The following is a 19884-nucleotide window of genomic DNA, read 5'->3' as shown; positions in this document are numbered from 1 at the left end:
CTGCTTATTGCCGAGTGTCCATTTCAGTGCAGGATTGTACGGTTCTCCCACGCCCGCTACTCTTCATGCCCCTCCTGTGTGTCTGCTGTCCTGTCTGCCCCGGCTTCTCTGTAGCTTGCCTGCCGTGTCTCTCTGGCGCTTTTCACAGTTGCGCTGTAGTCAGAATTTTTTTTTTTTTTTTTAGAATTCGCTAATCTGAAAAATCTTTCCATCCCACTTCCGTTTCAAAGCCAACTTTATAAAGCAAACTCGACAGGAAAACGGCATTCTATTTGTGCACCGATTTTTATCTCGAAATTACACTTTAAGTCCACTCTTAATTAAGTCCAATGTACTGCGCTACTCAAAGCAGGCTCCACGGACACAGAAACGGGCTGTCCCTGAGCCAGCCCCAGGCTCCCTGCCTGTGCAACAGCCTCTGTGTGCCCAGAGGGTAGAGTCTTCCGCCAGACCCCCAATGCACCGAGCCCGACGCCGAGAGAGTTTGTTTCATATTAACATTCGCTTTATAGATTTTCGTTTCTGACTAGAAATATCACTTCAACTCTGTTCACCATGGCAACACAACAGCTGAGGATTCTTACAGCTTGCTTAGTGAAGAAAAATACTTGAAAATATCCTTTGATGCTAAAATTGGTTTTGTTTTCACAGCACCCCATGAAGTCACTGAAGGGGGAAGGATAACACTGTACATTTCAGATGGATTTGCCCAATGGGAGCATTACAAACATCAGGGAGAGGAAAGATGGGGGCGGGGAGAGAGGGAAGAATGAGGGAAGGAAGAGAAAGTTCAAGGCGGCAGCATCCCCAGATGCAGGAGGGTGTCTGCACCGCGGGCGCCCCACAGGCCACTCTCCATTCGTCACACTTGCTGGCTAGCTTGAGGTCTGCTCAAGTTTGGCTTTTCTGAGGGCAGGAATCACACCTCGTTCATCTATGGTCCCAATGTCCTTTCTATGTGTAGAATGAAAAATATACAGATTTATTATTATTATTATTATTATTATTATTATTATTATTATTATTATTATTATTGGTTTTTTTTTAACGAGACAGGGTTTCTCTGTATTGTTTGGAGGCTGTCGGTCCAGCCCGGCCTCGAACTCACAGAGATCCGCCTGCCTCTGCCTCCCGAGTGCTGGGATTAAAGTTGTGCGCCACCACCGCCCAGCCCTAGATTAATTTTTTTTTATTGACTAACGACAAAAAATAAGGCTGGGGAGGTGCACCGCAGATTAGGAGCATGGAGTGCTCTTGCAGAGGACCTGGACTCGATCTCCGTGCTCAGTCAGGAGGATCACAATTGACCGGGACGTCAGCTCCAGGGAGATCTGTAGCCTCTCGCTTCTGGGAAGGCTCGCACTCGCGCGCACGTGCCCACCTGTGTACACACACCAACATTTACTTTCAAACAACGAAACTAATATTTTAGAAAGCCATGAAGTGTAGAAAAAATAAAAGTTAACATCACACATTTTTAAAAAATGTTGTAATAGAATTAGATGTAGGAATGCAGTCCCTCCCGTTCTCCCTTTTTTCTTGTTCTTATTTTTTTTTTTAAGCGTGAGGACAGTTTTATTAGATTTTAAAAGAAAAACACAAAGGAAAGCAAACTGGAAATCTCAGCAATGGCCCAGAGCAGGAGAGTCAACGGGGAAGCTGTGTTGACACAAAACTCAGCCGCGTGGTAGGCAAGCAGCTTCAGGAGAGAGGAGCTTTAGGGGAAAGGGTGGGAAACCAGCCATGCCAGGAAAACAAACACTCAGGTTCTGTGCAGCACCAGAAAGAAGGCAACAGAAAAGGAGAGAGAAAAAACTACTCAGGAAGGCGGGCAAGCCTCACCGTGACCCCAGGCTACACAAGGAAGAGAGAGGGTTTATTTGGGCTAAGTGTCCATCACGGCGGGGAAGGCAGGGCACTCACTAAACAGCCCACACTGGGACAGAAGCAGAAGCCAAGAGGTCACATCTTTCACCATAAGCACAAAACTGAACGCCAACTGGAGAGGGTGTAAAGCTTTGAACTCCCAAAGACTGCACACAGGGATGAGCTTCCTCCAACAAAGTGACTCTTTCTAAACCACTCCAAACAGCGCCACCAGCTGGGGCGCTGGGGACTTACTGTGGGGCTTAGCAAGTTAAGAAATCCAGATCGTCCTGGTAGGTCGGGCCGAAGCATTTGCTGCCCCTCGGGCGTCTGTCTTTCTGCGCTGAATGACTGAACTTCTGGACTTGGCAAGCTTCCCCCGCCCGACCTCTCAGAGTCACTTTGCATCATGACTTGCTTAAGCAGCTGTGCTTTGCTCTGTGACTGCATCTGGGCATGGTTTTCTTTCAATCTATGTCTTAAAATAATTAACGTGTGAATATGATAAAAAAAAGGCTGTTCTTGGATTTGCATTTGTGTTTTATGTTATTATACTTTCTGTTTGGGTTGTTTCTTAAAATTATTTTTAACACATTGTCTGTGCTGTTTGTATGTGTTGGTGCATTTTTCTTCTGATTGTTTCGGGGATCTGAAAAATCAGTGTACTGGCCAAATTTACAAATACAGCTGTATGCTATGCAGATATTTTATCGTTTCCTCCCTATGGATTAGACCATTTAACTTTTGTAAGTCAAGATGGATGCCAGAAATACTTTGGCAATAAAAGTAGATTGAAGAAATGATGACACTGAGTGTGACTGTCCAGGGATGAGATTATTTATTTATAAAGACTTCTCCCTACAAGGTGACGGCCTCTACATTACTGTGGTCCCTTGGCTTTAATTTATCACGCATTTATATCCGCATTATCAATATTATTCATTCTGAGCATTAGCCTTAGTAAAAGAAGATTAACTTTAGAAACAGTTGGCAAGCAATCTCTGACAGCTCGTAGACATCAGAGAGGATGATTATAGGTTAGCTGGTATTCTTCCCGTTAAAAATGCTATATTTTTTCAATAACAAATGTGATAACTACTCATTGTATAAATTTTTTTTGGAAAGTATGAAGAAAATAGTCATTTTTGTTACTCTCACCAATAAAAGTAATTTTGCCATTTAGTGTTTTTTCTTGTTGTCTCTCTCCCTGTCCCTGTCCCTGTCCCTCTCTTCATATATATGGAGGGGGTGAGGACGTGTGTAGTGGATGGATTTCTGCAGAGAATTCAAGAAGAAGTCGTGCCATCCAGTCATAACTATCTCAGTGCTCTCCCTAATGACCTAGCTAGGTATGCTCAGTGAAGATTCCCTGAGCAGTGTGAGCATCCGTGTGAGAAATCTAGAAGCCAGGTCCCTGTCAGTGACTGGTCTCCTTGTCACTGGTTTTCTTTTGCTAATAGGACACGGACAATTAATTTGCTATCAGACTTTTCAGTGAAAGTGTGTGTCAACCTTGAAACACAGCTCAAGCAGCTGGGAACTTCACTTCTGGTCTGTTCTTCACTTCTGGTCTTCCTCTTTTGGTTCTAACGTTCACTCTTAATTACACATCACACTGTTTATAGAGAATGTTGACCAGAATGGCTAAAAATTAATTTGCTGGTGGCTAAGGGTGCTAAGTGGCGTTCTTGTTTCGCCCCAGTCAGAGTGTTCGGCACCAGGATTTGAAATTATATCAGATTCTGGACCAGATGAGGCTCAAGCGGATTTCTTAGACTTGTTGGGCAGAGTGTAAACTAGTGTGGTCACTGGTAGGTTTCCCATGCTCCAATGAATGACCGGACACCCATGCACTAACTGGATTTAAAGGGTTATTTAAGAAAGAACAGACATAAATTTGGGAAGGAGAATATTGGCAGGGACATGGATGGAGATGGAAGAGGGTAATGCGAGGTAAACATAATCATATTTTATTGTACATATGTGTGTGAGCTTTCAAAGAAGTAGGGAGTGGATCCTATTTGCTAATCCATTTTTCTTAAAAGCTAAAGTTTTAAGCATTTATTTGAACTTTCAGAAGATCATCTTTCTAGTTATTAAAAATGTATTTATGATGCTGTTTGTTTTATTTTTATGTGTGGTGTGGTTCATGCACATGGTGTGTGTGTGTGTATGTGCACGCGTGCACACTGAGAGTACAGTGGTTATTTTTACGTGGGTGATGACCATCTGAACCCAGGTCCTCAGTATTGAGCAGCAAGTGTTCTTATCCACTGAGCCATCCCTACCAGCCTCTAGAATTAGATTGATAAATCTGCCCTTAGAGTTAACTATTAGTTACTAATATTTTTTTTGCTTTACTAAACACATCCTTGATTTCTGGCCAAGTCATTTCCTATGTGCAGTAGAATGACACAAAGTCCCTCCGTGTTCCTGAAGCATTTGTCTGTGTCTGGGTTTTCTCTGGTGTGTTCCTTTGTTACTTGTGATGGAATCATCTTTTTCTTCAGACAGCTGAGTGTCTAGAACCCTGAATAAATGACAACTAGGCATCTTATTACTATTGCTGTATGAAGGTAAAAAGACTACTATGGACCTCTCTAACCTAACTTCCCCTCGTCATCCACCAGTCACCCAAAAGACGGGTGTGAAAAGAAACAAAATCTACTTTAGAGCTCCTCAGGCAGTGAGCTCACTTCCTCAAAAATGGTGGCTCGGTGGGAATGCCCGGCCCTTGCCAAAGGACAAAAGGCTTGTGAAGTATGTGTGGGGCCACAGATACCGATGGGCTTATGCTGTGCTGGGGGATGGAAGACAGTGAAGGAGAGCCAGGACCAGGGCTGCAGCTGAAAGGTAAAAGTTCCTGGTTGGCTCTTTCCGAAGCTTTGCTGTAGGAAGGCTGTTGCTATATGATGGTAGCAATGCTCAGCATGCAGAAAACTGACCCATGGGGAAATTAGCTGACGATCCCTTGAACACGTGTTCTGAATCATCATCAACACCTCAAAGGCAAGAAGACCAGAGCCGAGGAACATTGATTCTAGCAGAGAGTAAGGCAAGGCATGGCATGGCACAATGTTCCTATGTGGATGTGTCTGAAGCATCCCCAGCCCCCATCCTGAAGCCTAAAAGCAACTGAACTTTGAGTGAAACCCTTCATACCAAGTGATACCAATGGCATTTGAAGACCATAGCACTCACCCGGCATGAGGCAGGAGGATAAAATGAAACTGAAGTTTTATTTGAAAACTAAAACTGTATTTGGAGACCAGAGAGATGGCACAGCGGTTAGGAGCACTGGCTGCTCTTCCAGAGGACGAGATTCAATTTCCACCACCCACATGGCAACTCACAACTACTGTCTGTAACTCTCGTTCCAGTGAACCCAGATCCCTCTTCTGGCCTCCACAGGTACTGCACACAGTTGGTGCATAGACATCTTCGTGGGCACAACAACCCTCCTACACATAAAAGATTTTTAAAATGTGGTTGTGATTCTAATTCTCCAAAATGTTTAAGGAAATAATTACACAAGACAGGGGTGCTGAAACATTTAAGCCAAACGTAGAGAAGAGTTTAGTGAAAGAAAACTTTCTACAGGGAGCAAATTTTATTAGCACAGACCCTGCTTTTTCACAGGTGATTGAAATGAAAAAGGAAATGACTATTTTTAATTGCTGAAGTTAAGCAATGTCAAAACTAGCTTCACGCTTATCGTTGGATTAAATAAAGTTATTTTCAGCTTTCAAAACAGCAGATAGCTTTCCACACCAGGACATGATTTACGAAGTCCCTGAGAACTGTGCTTCCAGAAGGAAGGCTCTGGCTGGGTAAGAGTCAGTGGAAATATTGGCTGCACATACCTTGGCAAGATTCAACATTCTTTCACAAATAAGAAACCAAGGAGGAAGGGGAGGTCGCAGGTGTATTTCTAGAGGCCATTCCACGCTTGTGCTGGGTTGAGTGCTGTGTAACACAAAGAAATGACTCTAAGGTGGGGGGTGATATAGACAACATTGTTTTTCCCAAGGAAAGTTTTACTCAAGGCTTGATAAGTCCATGCCATGGTATTTATAATTTAATACAGTAGATTAAAGTGTATGAAAACCCAAGCGGTGAGGCTGTGTGGTATCACTTGTAAACTGAGACACATCAATTATTTAGAGACTAAAATAGACATATTAGGAATACTGCCAGTGTTGCAAAAGTCATGACTCTAGGCTGCTTCGGGTTGCATTTAAGCTAAAATGAACAAACGTAAACAATCTTACGTACTTGAAGTTAAAGAGATCCCCTTTGTGTTTCAAAACCTATTTTCATTTTAGAATAATCGCCATGGCATCTGACAGGCATGTCCCATCAGCCACATTCACGCGTTATCAGGTGTAGAACAGGAGAGAAAATGCCAGGAGCTTCACCTGTGTTATCTTGACTCACAAACCCCCGGGACACAGATAGCACCTGGAGGTTTGGATATGTGACCACTGGCTGGGATACGTCACTGAGAAGGAAAATATGAATAAACGAGGGGCAAAATTTTTCCAAGGAAATAAGCGTGGAGGCCGAGATGTGAGGCTGTGAGTGTGACTATGTGTCTGTGTGCCCTTAAATGGGTGACTTGTGGGCGAATTGGAAATCAGTCACTCATCCTCACCACTCTGGGCTGTGTCCATGTCCACCGGGTTCTTTTTTTTTTTCTTCTTCATTTGCATCCTGGAAGAATTTCTCACACTGGATCAATCCTTTCTAACCCACTCTAAGTTCCCAAGTGATGTCATCCCTGCAAGCTAGAAACAGACAGTTGAGTCAGAACAAATTCTGTATCCACAAGCACAAGGAGAGCAGGGGGGCGGGGGTGTAGATTGGTGGGGGCCTCTGAGAGAAGGTTGTGTAACTAACCCTCCTGCAAGGATCCTTAAGCATCACATTGAGATGCAGATTTGACCCAGAGCCTCACATTTGAAGTGCTAGTCTCAATGATATTCTGGCTTGCAGCATACCAAATAAGTGAGTCACCAGGGAGAGATTTCCATTGCAAGCAACATTGGAGGTGGTGTGAGGGCAGGCTGCCTACTTCCATTCACCCTGGAGATAGCGAGATACCAAATGCTAAAAGTGCAAACAGACGTGCCCCTTCCTCTGCACACAGCTTTATATCACAGGAAGTAAATAGGCAGGTACAGACTCTAGAGAGTTCTGTGGTGGAGCAACACAGGAGTCCCAAAGCTCTGGTCTTTATCTTCACTGTTGAAGCAAAATGTCTGAGTTAGAAAATATTTTTTTTTCTTTTATGGGTGTCTTAATGTGACACTCACACAAGATGCTTGTGAGGGCCTGTGCTAACATGGCTAAATAACATTAACATAAACATAGCAGCAACACTGGCGTGAGGTAAAAGTCAGGAAGTTAGAAAGACGCAAAGGGAGGCTTTGCATAATGATGTTTTTGGACTATGTCACCACTGCAAACATGTGTGCACCCAACAACACACCCTCAAACACACAAGAAGACACTGGGAGACTTACCAATAGAAGCAGTTCAGCAATAACAGTTGAAGTAAATGCTTCAACACCCTGATTTCAGTAATAGATAAGACCTAGATATCAATTAACAACAACAACAAAAAAACCCATGATGCTTGAACATGCTATAAACCAACTGTATTTCAAAGAATTGTACAGAATTAATTACCCAACCAAGCACACACATTTCTCTGGCATATGTGGAACATTCTCCAAGACCAATCATATTTTAGTCCAATATACAAGCTACAGAAATTCTGAAGTCACAAAATAAAGCACAGTGAAAAGAATTTGAAATCGGGAACACCAAGAAATCTGAAGGGGAGAACCCCACAAATATATGGAAATTAGCTAGCTCATTTCTAAAATTTTCCCTTCCCTCTCCTCCCTCTGAAGCCTCTCATGTATCTCTCCTTGCCCCCTTTCATAGTCATGGCCTCTTTTTATCACCAATTTTTGTTGCATATGCATATATACTTGTATGTGCATGTAACATACAACCACACAACACTGTCTTATCAAAACTACAAAAACATCAGAGTGCTTTTCATTGTCTTTGACCAAGTACAAAATACATTAGTAATGGCCTCTAATCTGATACATGTGAAAACTCTCATTTTTGTAGTTTCTTTGCAATCTGGTGACATCTGACTTAATCTGAAAGACCATGTACATAAGCATGCAGCTTGTCCGGTGAGTTGTGGGTCACCCTTGCACACACATGCACGTGGCAAGGTAGCCTCCGAAAAGTCAGCCTCACCACACGACCAATTTCTGTGTCTCACTGCCAAGTGAGCTCAGAAGGCCAGATGGTCAAGGCCAAACAAGATCATTCGACAGTTCCTATTAAAAATTTGGGCAACAATTAACAGAAGCCAGCAGGATTTCCCCACTGTTGACCCCCTAAAGGGTGGGCAGGCAGCAGCATATGTGTTTACTTATACCAGCAGGCCCTTTTAATTAAGACGTCGGAGGTGTGCACACGCTTGGAATTTATACAGTATATTACAAACAGCTCTTTAGAGACCCAGTGGGTTATATAACTTGACTGCTATAGAAATTAGAGAAAGACAATAAGATGTCTAGCCATGGCACAGACAGATCCCATCTATAGAATCCTGATTGTACCTTTCACGAACTCCATGAGCTGCCAGGTGTGGGTTCTGTTCTTTTATTCCCCCCCCCCACCCGACTCAGCCTGGGCCTGAGTTACATCACTAGGCAACCACCACATGGGCCTGATGTCCATGATGCAGCTGCTACAGATGCCAGATCTTTGTTCTCACCCTCCCAGTCCTCAAAACCGGATGCTGTCAGCACCAATGTAGACATCATCAGCTGGGCACAGCTGGACACAGCTGGATGCAAGCTTAGCATGTGCTGGCAGTGCCTTAGCAAGGTCACTCCTTCACGTGAAAGATGGATAGTGTATATGATGCTTGGTCTATATTTAGTTTAAAATAACGTAATTATAATAATGCTACCCCCAGCTGTTGTTTTGTTTTAACCTAGCATTTAGTGTTTAGTACCTGGGATTTCTGATGCACAAAGAAGCAGAAGGCAACTGACACAGTGCAGCCCAGGGTCCCAGACTCCATGGACTGGACCAGCAAGGAGCTTCCCAAAGCACCATTGTCCCTGTGTGCAAAGGCTTTCGTTTGCACACAAAGGCTTTCCTTTGCAGGACTTCAGATGCAGAACCCCATTTGCTGATGCAAAAGCAGCTGGCAATAGTAAAGGAACAAACACTCTCGTGCACTAATGCTCTTACTTATCTTTATTTATTCCAGAACATGCACTTCATCTCATCATTTTATTTTGTACTCCTGAAAAGCGTTTTGGCATCTGATCATCATTCTCTGTGTATACATTGAAAATACACTGATGAACTCTTTGAAAATTTCGCACACTGTGTTACGATCGTATTCACCCTTTCTTCCCCAGCTCCCCCATATCAATACCCCTACCATACTCACCCAACTGGAAGGTGGTCGACCGACCAAGCACTGCACTCTTAGAGGAAACAAATTCTCCTGTCCCCGCAGCTATCAATTGTCACTCGTACCATGGTTGGGGTGGGATTTCTTGCATATCTCCCCACTCCCATGCTGGGATTTTTGTCTGGCTTGAGCCTTCCATATATATATATATTCCTAATCACTATGAGTTCGTATGTGCAACTGCCCAGCTCTCTCCAGGAACTGTTTCTTTGTAGTCTCTCACCACCTTTGGCTCTTCCCATCTTTCTGCCCCGTCTTCAGCAATGATCCCCGGGCCTTGGCAGGGTGTGTGTGTGTGTGTGATACAGGTGTCCCACTTAGAACGCAGCCCTCCCCAGCCTCTTGCCATCTACACTGTGACCAGATGTCTGCTGCAAAACAAAGCTTCTCAGATGAGGGTTGAGAGATGCACTAGTTAATGTGTATGTGTGTGCATGTTCGCCCATGTGTGCAGCTATGCACATGGGGAGGTCACAGGACAACTTGCCGGAGTCAGTTCTCTCCTTCTACCACGGGGGCCGAGGACTGAACTCACTCGGGTGTCCTGGTCTGGAGGTCTTGAACTTGGGGATCTGGGTCTGGAGGTGAGTTCCTCTACCCACTGTGCTGTCTCATTACCCTGTTAGCCTTATTTTCCAAAAGAGAAGAAAGTGTCTGGCAAACCCAGCAGCTGGTTAGGAGAGCTACTTGCCCTGGGCACAATTCCATTAGGGATGCTCTCTGTCTTTAGTGGCGCCTCTTGGGTCCTGCACTGGCCACACCTCTGAAGAGCCTGCAGGCTCCCCATCTTCTAGGATAAGCACACATACTTTATGGACATACTTTTTGCTTCTACATCTTTAAATCATAAGGATGTATGATGCTGCTTTTTAAATGGCCCAATTATCTGAAACATGGTTAGTCTACAAACTTTGCTGTTGTTGTTGTTGTTGTTGGACTACTAGATAAGTAGGTTTTTTTTCTTGATCCTAGGGCAATGGTGAAGGCTCACACGCTTGAGCTCCAGTGAGCTCCTCCAACTGAGTAGAGCATTGTGTGGCTGTCCTTTACAAGGTCAGACATGAATAAAACCTCATTATCTTTCTTCATAATCCTTTTTGAGAATTTCAGGTAAGAGCGCTGTATTTACACCATTTTCCCGTTCTTCTCCCACCCCAGACTCTTCTCATGACCCCCACCCCTCTCAAATTCACAAGCTTTTTCTTCAGCGTGTGTGCTGTTATAGTCTGTGCCCTTGCATCTTACAGACTTACTAGCAAAGTTTCAATTGCATGATACAGTAGAAGTCCTAGCCAGACAACAAGCTAACGAAGGGGATCACGCTACATCACCAGAAAGATGAGTGAACAGAACCATAAACTCCAAATGCTCTCGGGGGTTTTATTTATTTTTAAACAATAATAATTATTTTTTTATTTAGGTTAGAAACAATCTTGTTTCACATGTCAATCCCAGCTCCCTGTCCCTCCTATCAGGGGTTTTTAGTAACACTCCATCGGAATAATTTAACAGACCTTATGTCCCATGCTTTCATGTAATCATTTTAGCAACAGTCATTTTAAGACTGGTCTTAGTGGAGAAAAGTTTGCAACCCAGATTTCGTGACCTAGTCAGTACCTTTTAACCACTTATCATAACCTCTCAACATTGGGTGGCCTAGGACTTGCTTAAGATGTAGCAAGTGTATCAAAGTACTATTTTACTATATATACTTGGCCCATATACTGATGATGACATATTAAGATAATTCAGCAGAGAAACATATTAATACATTTTGAAAACAAATAAAAGTAATTAATTTTAAGTTAACAAATACTTAAATACATATTTACGACAATGTATCCTTGTGAAGGACAAGTATTATTTTAGCAAATTGTGATTTTTTGAATGGAATCAAAGCTTCGCCGATTATGTCTGAGCTTTCTTTCTTGAAATTACTCAATTATGTATGTGTACATTAAATATGCTTATCTTGAAATAGATACAGTATTTTCAGAATTTACCATTTTTGGCAACTCATTTCTTCTTATCAGTGTTAATTCTTGGTATTCAAATAAACAAGCAGCAAAGATAAGAACAAACAGAAATTTATACAGATACTTTCATGACAGTCTCTTGTAATCTGTTTGCACTTTCAGAAAGAACACTATTGCAGACAAGTGTCAATGGAGACATGGCACTTGACTTGCTTATATCGTACAGTCAAGTGTACACTTGAATTTGCTCTTCCCTTATTTATTCTTCTGGATACTACCAAGTGTTTACACTTCCTCTGGCTTGAAGTTGTGTTGGGGGTGGGGGATGAGCTTGGACTGTGCCAGCCAGGCTTCAGAACAGGGCTGTGCATGTGTTTGCTAGGATTATCTGGGGCTGATGTGATTAGATGAGTGATTTCCTTTAAACTCGACATCTGTGGTTCAGATGGCAGACTCACAAGACACAAGGCATAAAGTAAGATTTTGGATGACAGCATATTTACATTTGGAAACACGATAGAAGAGAATAAAACAACAGCAACAAAACTCCTAGGCATCATCTTAGAGGAACCAAACAACCACCCTCCCAAGTGACCAGCCAGTGTTGCCTTGACCATTACCAATCTGATGAGCAGGATCAATCCGGTCCTTTCAATTTAAAGCATCAAGGGCTCTCACGCGTAATCATACCCTAGCAACAAAAACACCATCTATGCAAACCTTACCCACTGGATTGAAGCATTGGGCATCCAATGCATGGTCCCTGCTCCTCATCCAAGCAGAACTAGGGGTTGGTTTGGACGATTCATTCTGTTTCCTTGGAAATGAATATGCTCAAACAAAAGATACATCCAGGAAAAAGAACGTGCCAGCTGCCACGGTTACTTCCGTTATTAGAGCTGCCTGCTCCAAGCTTTAAATTGAAGTCATACCTTTTTCTCACATTAATCCAGCAGAAGTCATAGGTGCAACAGCACGTCGGATGTATTGAGCATGCTGTGTCCCTTTTGTCTTGGTGATAGAATGGATTGCACATTATTATCAGCCCTCGACTGCTTCCCATTTCATATCTGGTGATTGCCAGCCGGACCATTAATCACAGAATCATTCAAGCTAATGAGAGGCAGCAATTTTGCTGATGATGGCTCTTTGAATTTTAGCATTTCTTATGCTCAGGATGCTTGCAGAAATGGGAGAAAAGTGATACTTTACTAGAATTTTGTCACACAAAATAGTCTTAAGTTACTGTATACAAAATATAAAATATAAATGGAGATAATTGTTTTGTTAATGAAGGCAAAGATAGTAACCATATGGCTGAAATACACCAATGTATTTTAAACTATTCAAAACAATGTTTTTTTTTACTTTATTAATACCTTATTTACAACTCAGGATTGTTATTACATGATTCTTGAACACTGCCCAGATGTTGTGTGCTGTTGTTGATAATACTAGCACACTGGCATTTAGTTTTAAGTGAAATTTATTCAAAACAAATTAAAAACGCACACTGAACTGTTCTCATTTAAACATTCATGCTAATTGTCAAATGTTAGGAAAGCCTGGTTGTCTTAGTTACTTCTCTCTCTCTCTCTGTTAAGATATACCATGACCAAAGCCAATTATGAAAGAAGACATGTGTTGTGGGTTCAAGATTCCAGAGGGTTTGAGTTCAGGACCATCACGGTGCAAAGTACAGCAGTGGGCAGGCAAGCTTATTTCTTGAATTCATAAGCACAGGGTGGGATGGGGTGGGGGTTGGAAATGACAAGAGACTTTTGAAACAGCAAAGCCCATTCCTAGTCACAATACTTCCTCCAACAAGGCCACTCCTCCCAATCCTTCCCAAACAGTTCCACCAAATAGTGGGGACCAAGTGTTCAGACATAGGAGCTTATGAGGACCTGTTCTCATTCAAACCACAACACCAACTGTGGTTTTAAATCAATAAAACAGCAAAATCTGGCAATTTTATCTACTAAACCTTATCATCAGGTTATGACTTTACATGAAAAATTTAAAACTGCTATTGGGAATTTAAGGAATGCTTATTGATGCAAATAAAGAGTTTTAGAAATATTACATATAGGGAAATAGAAGTTAAACAGTTCTTTACAAAGTGGTATTCTCCTGGACCTCTTTGTTGATCCTGTGTATCTCACTAACCAAATGGAACACGGGCTTTAAAAGATGGGCATGATCAAGAGTAGAAAGTTTGTATGTGATGCTAGCATCTAAAATACGTGCACTTAGCAAAGTCAGGAATAGAGTGACAAGGGCTGAGAAAAGCAGGGGTCACTGGCTGCAGACAAGGCACAGCCTCAGTGTTCATCAGGTGGTCTCTGTTTCAGCTACCTTGTGACACGCCTACAGTTTCAGTCCCAGTTCTATGTTCTAAGCTTCTCCAATGACAAAAATCACACACTCACATACACACACACACACACACACACACACACACACACACACACACGTTATCCACGTATGGTGCATTTGATAGTCGTCACGTGACTGCAGAATGGCTCAGCCCCTTTAGCAGGCAGCAGCCCCTTTCCAGCGTGGATTTAACACAGCGGCACTTGCAGATTTCATCTCAAAACAGACGCTATTGCCTCGTCTGGTGCTCTTCCTTCTGCTTCTCTGTCCACAAGTGTCGGGTGGGAGTGAAGCTGCCTCCAGCAGTGAGCCTGCGGACAGCTGCTCTTCCCTTCTCCCCCGGAGGCTGACAGGTGCTTGGCACTTCTGTGGGCTTCCCAGTCTGGCAAGATGAAGCTGTGCGTGTGCGCGGCAGTGAAGCCTGTGCTACGTTGTCTTACTTAATAAGAGTGTGGTGGTCTGCGACAACTAAATCAATAGCCTCAGTGTTCACAAAGGACTCAACGAAGCAAGCTGATGGTGGAGGAAGACGATGTCAGATAATCAACTAATGCCACCACTGAGAAACACAATATGAGTGTTCGTGTGTTTGCAAAGGCATAGATGAGACCGTGTGTATGAGATCATCTGCCACAGCAAGGCTGATGCACACATAAAATCACAGAGAAAGTAACGTCATACACAAGGTTTGCACAAGGTCAAGCCTGACAAAGCCCCACTGTAAAGAGGTGGGCGTGGACATGAGGTCCCGCCTCCAACCAAGAGGCTATTTGCAGATGACATCTACTGAGAAAGGGGACATACTTTCTCCAGTGGAATGACGCTGGGTATATCAAACACTCTAGGGCAGGTTGTTGCGATTTAAAACTATGGTGTGAGACAGAAAGAGGCCAGGAGATAGACCTCAAGTGAAGGGTTTATTTATTTATTTAAGCTAGGGGAAAGAGAATGGGAAAAGAGGGATGGGGAGAGACTGGTCTCTGGAGACAGGAGCAACAAAAGAGAGAGAGGCAGAGAGAGAGAAAGGGAGAGGGGGAGACAGAGAGATGGGCAGAGAAGGAGAGAGACAGAGAGAGAGAAATGGGAGGTGGGCGGGGCCCTTTAAAAAGGGAATATAGTGAATGTGCACAGGCTGCAGCTGAGGATGTATCCTATCAGAACCCCAGGGACAAAGCCGTACAGATGCCTGAATGCTAACACAGGCCCCATGCCAGGAATAGTTGACCGGAAAACAATGGATTCCATGGCTTTTGTATGTGCTTTTTATTTTGTTTTTCTTTGGCAATTTTTGGCTCATTGTTGTTTGTTTTAATTTTCATTTTATTTTATTTTATTATGGGAGCAAGAACAAGAGGAGGAAGTTGGGTCGGTAGAGAAGTGAAGATGATCTGAAGGAGTTAGGAGAAGGAAAAGAATATGATCAAAATATACTGCGTAAAAACAAATAAAAATGATCATCTGCTAATGCGGGCAAGTGAAAACAAAGAATCTCATGGTGCATATGAGCACGCCTATGCACGTGTACACACGTGCACCCGTACACAAATGAAAACACACGCACTTACATGAACAAAGAACCAGGAAATCTTTTGTATCTGCACAGAATTCAGTACCTTGAGCAAAACAGTGACTCTGAGTTAGACGCTTGCACAAATCCTTTGGCTCACTTGGACACAGTGGGAAAAGACACCTGTCTTTTGCTTTTCTGACTTAACAGGCAAGAGGAGGGAAGATCTCAATAGTGGGCATCAGCTGAGGCAGAACGAATCTGGGAAGTGCCACTTCCGACCTGACATCTGTTTTCTTTGAATTCTAATTTGCAAAAATGAAAAATACTGGCTCCCTGCTAAGGCGTTATTCAGCATGTCAAGACAGCAGCAGAGAGTGTTAAACTGAGCCTGGCCCATCTGGGTCTGGGCTGGCAGACCCACAGGACCTGTGCTCCCAGCCAGCACGGCCTCTGTGGTTTCACAGGGTCACAGGCTGTTTGCTCACACCGGATCCGTCTGTCCACTCAGCACCAATGTGTGCTGCTTCCATGCTCTGTGAGCTGAGCAGAGCTCGGCTCCCACCTCCCCAGCGTCCCTTGCAAAGGACAGGCTCCTTGGTTTTTGTTTTGTCTGCTGTCTGTCCACAGGTGATGTTCTTTGTGGGAATACAGACTTTCTACTCTAAAGTCATAACTGAGGATTGCCAAATGAGCTCATTACATTACCTAAAAAATAATAACCGCTATTCTCAGACAATAATTTAGCACTGATATGTTAAATAGCAAACCAGAAATGACTTTATATTAATCCGAGTTTTTCACGGACATCATCCTGAACTCAGCGTTGCCCAATAGAGACGTGATCTCTCCATTTCTCAAGCTATTAATATTTTTAAAGTATTATAATCACAAGAAGTGAGAATTTTGGAAACTTAATGTGCTGTGATCCATCGCCCTGTGCAGACTGAGAGGCAGACCCACCCTGGCGGTCAGCCTGGTTCCTGCTTGATCCACTGGCCTCGGTTTGAGTGAAGGAAAGAAAGCAGTTAACACATAAATTAATTAATCTGCCCAATGTGGTCTGCTTTTCTTAAGCAATGTTTGACCTGTCACGAAAGTCACCTATTTCAACTGCGTGATTCAGTTATTTTGAGCCCCTTAGCATATGAGAAAGCCGGCATGGGAAACAATTCCAATGCTTTAACCCACCGGTTGGAAACCCAATTGTCCATTCCGAGCAAAACTGTACCAGACCCCCCCCCCCCCCGCCGCGTGCTCTATTTCATCCCTTCAAGTTTTCCTTTCTTGGACATTGGACACAAACAGAGGTGTGGGCTTCATCCCCGCTGATGTCTGGCTTTCCACACTTACCATACTCAACCACAAGGAAGGGTATGTCAGTTCTTCGTTCTCCATGCAATGACTTGCTTTCTAGCATGTAATATACAGACTTTCAGACCCATTTCCTAGTGGGTTAGCATACTTATCCAATATTGCTAGAAGTATGCTATGAATATTCATATTCACATGTTAACGTGAATATAATTTCTTCCTTCATAATACAATTCTATTAATCATTTGACATTTTTTGTACACGTATACAACATATTTTTATCATATTCAGCCCCCATTCCTTCCCTAACTTTTCTCAGATCCATCCCTTACCACTCCCTTCCTCCCAAAATCTTGTCTTTTAAAGACTTTATTTTAACTGACCCACTGAGCCTAGCTTTTTATGCCCATAAGTATATTATTACACTCATGAGCATGGCGCCATCCACTGGAGTAGGATCAACCTGCAAGGGACTGTTACCCTTAAAAAAAACTTAGTCCCCCTCCCTCAAGCCATCAACTGTCAATAACAATTCAGTTGACTAAGGGGGCTCTGGAGTCATCCCCACTGAGTGCTGAGATGTTGATTGGCTTCTTGTTTTGAGTAGACTCCTAGTAGTAGAATTTCTGGAAGGGTTTTCCTTGTTGTTTTTGTTGTTATTTGTTTACCTTTGTGAGCAACTTGCTCAGCTCTCTTCTGGAAAAGCCACACCATTTGACATACCCAGAAACACTTGCGTGAATTGGCTTGCTCACTGTGGTGTCTTTACCAAAGTTTGTTAGGGACAGCCTTGTTAGTTACAACGTCTTTGTAAATGGTTTCTCATTGTGGGTTTAATTTCCTTTTCCACATGATTAATGATACTGAACACTGTTTCTTGGGTGTTTTAGCCAGGGGCACAAAGCCTTCTGTGTGTCTGTCTTTATCTTTTACTTTTTTTATATAGATCTGTTGAGCAGTAGGTGTTCTATGTAACTATTGAATTACTGTGATATAAGCTTTTTCCACCATGGAATGCTCATCTTCTCATTTGCTGAATGCTGGTTTTTTTGTTACATAAATTTTGGATGTTGGTGGGTTGATCATTCTTCTTGAGTGAATGGTCCCTTGACAATCCTGTGTGTGAAATCGATACCTAATGTGAAAGCTGAAAATTACCTTCCTGTGTTTTGTTCCACTGGTTATCATTTTAGATACCTCACTGAAATCTGTGCCTTGAGTGAATTTCGTGGGTGGTGCAAGGTGTGGTCTCAGATTTGCATATGGTATCCCGTTGTCCCAGCACCATCTGGCGAGCAGACACTCCTTCCCCCAGCAATTATTTTTGGCACCTTTGCCAGAAATAAAATGACTATAAATGTAAATATTTATTTCTGGACTCACAGTTCTGTCCCATTTGTCCATATGTCTGTGTATACTGACTAGACAGTAGGAGACTTATATTAAGAGGTTGTAAGCGGAGGTCCTCCTGCCTTGTCTGTCCCCAAATTTCTTGGGTCCTTGTGTGTTTTGGGCATCGTCATATAGATGTTTAGATTTGTTTGTTAGTTTCCGTGGACTAAAGGTCTGGGGAATTTTGCTACTAACTGAATTGAAATTACAAATCAAATTGGGGGAAATTGCCCTCTTTTGGTCTAGAAACACAGGCATGCGTGTCTGTTTGCTATATCTTCTTAATTTTTATCAGGATACTTATGTTTCCCCTAACATACACGACCATTTGTCTGATGCTGTGGTGAGTGGACCTTTATTCTTATTTTCGTCTTTGGATTCCACTGCTTTATAATCACACCTTAAGCTTGGTTGTGCTAGAGACAACAGGATGACAAAGGGGCCTTCGATGGCTGCATGCGGGGGAGAGTAGAGAAGAGGCAGGAAGAATAAAATCATTACTCAAATGAATTAACGTGTCATATAGACATGTTCATGGAAATTAAAACAGGAAATCAAGTCACTCCCCGCTCCCCTTTTTCAACTCTCCTGAGCATTAAATTCTGCCCGTGGAGCTGTGGTGAGAGTGTGCCCACTGCACTGGAAACCACTGCACCAGGCAGTACCTGGCTGTGTCTCCTGAAGAGTGCAGGGGCGCTTCGCATGGGCTTTGCATGTGGTGTCCAGGGCACACCACAGCAGGGCACCCAGCAGGGCACAGGGCAGCACACACTGCAGGGCATCCCAGGCAGCCAACCTTACCGGTTCCAGAGTCTCATCTGCACAAGCTGAGAGGCAGGCCCAAACCTTAGCACTGGAGTGGCTCCGGAGAGGACTTCCTGTTTCGCACTTCCGGTCCCCCATCTCTTCCGTCCTTCCCTCTCTCCTCCTCGTCCTTCTCCATCCCCTTCCCCTTCCCGCTGCTTCCTCTCCCTTTCCTTTTCCCTCCCTCCCTCTAATCAATTCCTCCTGCCTCCTCTTCTTGCTTTCTCCCCTCCCTTCTTCCTCTCTCCCTCCCTTCCTGTCTGTCTCTACCTACCCCATCCTTCTGTCCTTTCTTCCCCTGCTTTCCCTCTCCTTCTCCGGTTCCTTTTTCCTTCATCCCTTCCCCTTCTCTCCATCCATTCCTCCTCTTTCCTTTCCCTCATATCCTTCCTCCCTCCCTGTCTCCCCTGCTTTGCTTCCTTATCTTCTTCCTCCCCTCTCTCCCTCCCTTTCTCTCTCTCTCCTCCTTCCTTCCTACTTAACTCCATGGCTCAGCTAAGTCCACACAGAGTTACCTCGTTATAGTAGCCCCTCAAACCCTGAGATACCAACTTCACAGTTTTGTATTTTGATATAAGTTGGGGTTAGTATTCTACATTAATCCTTTAAAAGAAAAACAATTGTACTAGCACTTGTACTAGCAGAGGCTGGTGAATCTCTATGAGTTTGAGACCAGCCTGGTCTACAAGAGCTAGTTCCAGGACAGCCTCCAAAGCCACAGAGAAACCTGCCTTGAAAAACCACAATAAATAAATAAATAAATAAATAAATAAATAAATAAATAAAATTGTACTAGCTACTTTTTTTTTTTTTTGGTTTTTACGAGACAGGGTTTCTCCAGTTACTTCTTAAGAAGAACTGGTATATGGTAATATTTAATTTACTCAGGGCCCAGACTTAGGTATATGGTGTGACAGGAACTCAAGCAGAGAAAAGGTCACAAACTTTCTCACTCACTCAATGCAGGGTCAAGAAGGGTGGCTGGGTGACACTTCGATTTCCCTGTCACTCCTGATAGAACAGCAGTCATCAAGAATGCAAATGATCAGCAGCATTATTTGTAATAGGTAGATCCTGGAAGCAACCTGGGTGCCTCTCAACTGAAGAGTGGATAGAGTGAATG

The 19884-nt window shown here is 43.2% G+C and overlaps 1 long non-coding RNA gene across 1 annotated transcript; it reads right to left on the bottom strand.

Annotated features, from left to right (window-relative positions):
- Nucleotides 1-1214: 1214 nt before the first annotated feature.
- LOC121135097 lies at nucleotides 1215-18838 on the bottom strand. Its single transcript, XR_005872282.1, has 4 exons — nucleotides 18759-18838; nucleotides 6521-6653; nucleotides 5730-5832; nucleotides 1215-1381 (listed from the first exon to the last, which is right to left on the bottom strand). It is a non-coding gene; the product is annotated as an uncharacterized LOC121135097 (long non-coding RNA).
- Nucleotides 18839-19884: the final 1046 nt, after the last annotated feature.

The sequence above is a fragment of the Mesocricetus auratus genome, unplaced genomic scaffold (genome assembly GCF_017639785.1).
Source record: "Mesocricetus auratus isolate SY011 unplaced genomic scaffold, BCM_Maur_2.0 Super-Scaffold_100031, whole genome shotgun sequence".
NCBI lineage: Eukaryota > Metazoa > Chordata > Mammalia > Rodentia > Cricetidae > Mesocricetus > Mesocricetus auratus.
Note: the sequence above shows the minus strand (reverse complement) of the source record. Positions and strands in the feature narration are given on the sequence as shown.